This window comes from Gossypium hirsutum, chromosome A03, assembly GCF_007990345.1.
Source record: "Gossypium hirsutum isolate 1008001.06 chromosome A03, Gossypium_hirsutum_v2.1, whole genome shotgun sequence".
In the NCBI taxonomy this organism is placed as follows: domain Eukaryota; kingdom Viridiplantae; phylum Streptophyta; class Magnoliopsida; order Malvales; family Malvaceae; genus Gossypium; species Gossypium hirsutum.
In genome coordinates this window covers 25052452-25054209 of record NC_053426.1, presented here as the reverse complement: position 1 = coordinate 25054209, position 1758 = coordinate 25052452, and the positions used below count along the sequence as shown (strand labels likewise).

Sequence of the window (1758 nt, the reverse complement as noted above, 5' to 3'; positions counted from 1 at the left end):
TTGGTATGTAAATTTTCTCATAAGTTAGCGAATTACCAGGTTGCTGTGAATTTATTCGTAACAGTGTAAACATGAGTTTAGTAATTCGGAGTTCAATAAATATAATTAATTCAACACAAGTATGTTATATTGATTAAATCTTATTTGAAATCGTGCACTAGAACTCCTTTGTTTTATTTTTAATCATTTACTTAGTTTTTAAATAGTTTTTGACCACATTTTAAAACCAAATTATTTTTACCTCACCATAGTGTTTTACATTTAATTTAATAAATAATTCTTTTACAGTGCCTGTGGGTATGATAACTAGACATTTACTTGTCACTTTATTACTTGTTGCGATTGTGTACACTTGTACATTTTTCCGTTGTTCCAAGTTTTTGACGCCGTTGCCGAGGGCTGTTTTAAAAAGTCATTATTTGTGATTTTGTTAGTTTTACATTTTGGTTTATTTTTCTGTTTAATTTTTAACTTAATTAATTTTTCTGGGATTATTTCAAGTGTTTATAAGTATTGACCAGATTACGGACTTACTCCCTATAGACCCTGAGATTGAACGAACTTTTCGACAGTGAAGAAAACTAGCGAACTAGAGAAGGATTGAAGGAATGAATTTCGAGAATATGAATCAAGCAAATGGAGCAAACCTTGCTCAAAATCCTATCCTTATTGCTGACGATAGGGATAGAGCCTTAAGACAATATGCTGTGCCAGTATTTAACGATCTTAATCCGGGTATTAGGAGACCCGAAATCGAGGGACAACAATTTGAGTGGAAGCCAGCCATGTTCCAGATGCTTCAGACCGTGGGCCAATTCAATGGAATGTCTACAGAAGATCCTCATCTTCATTTAAGACTATTTACGGAGGTGAGTGACTCTTTCAAATTAGCTAGAGTTTCCGAAGATGCATACGATTGAAGCTATTCCCGTACTCACTAAGGGACAAAGCTCGAGCCTGGTTGAATTCATTGCAACCAAAATCAATTTCTACATGGCAAGAGTTAGCCGAAAGATTCCTCATGAAGTATTTCCTGCCAAGCAAGAATGCTAAATTGAGGAACGAGATCACTGCCTTCCAACAAATGGATGATGAATCCTTGTATGAGGCGTGGGAATGATACAAAGAACTATTAAGGAAATGCCTTCATCACGGAATCCCACATTGCATCCAACTTGAGACATTTTATAATGGTCTTAATGCTTACACGAGGATGGTAGTGGACGCTTCTACTAACGGTGCTCTCCTTTCTAAGTCTTATAATGAGGCTTACGAAATCATCGAGAGGATCGCCAGTAACAATTATCAATGGTCGACCAATCAAGCCGCGTCAGGAAAACGAGTCACTGGAATACATGAAGTGGACGCTCTCACTTCACTTGCATCTCAGGTATCTTTAATATCCTCAATGCTTAAGAATCTTACCGCTAATGCGTCTAACAGTTTTGTAGCCCAACCACCTCACCAATTTGAGAGTATAGCCTGTGTTTATTATGGGGAAGGACATTTGTTCGAAGAATGTCCATCAAACCCAGAATCCGTATATTACATGAGTAACCAGAACCAAAATCAAGGAAGGCAAGGACTGGAATCCTACCTCTACAACCCATTGTGGTGAAACCATCTGATTTTTTCTTGGAGTAACCAAGGGGCTGAAACTAGTAACAACTAAGCTCAATCTAGACCGACTCAGCTGCCTAGTTTTTCCCAACTAGATCAGGCCGAATCATCCAATACCTTGGAGAATTTATTGAAGGC

The 1758-nt window shown here is 37.6% G+C and overlaps 1 non-coding gene across 1 annotated transcript; it reads right to left on the bottom strand.

Annotated features, from left to right (window-relative positions):
* Positions 1–1051: 1051 nt before the first annotated feature.
* Positions 1052–1158, bottom strand: LOC121225680 (small nucleolar RNA R71). Its single transcript, XR_005923538.1, has one exon. It is a non-coding gene; the product is annotated as a small nucleolar RNA R71 (small nucleolar RNA).
* Positions 1159–1758: the final 600 nt, after the last annotated feature.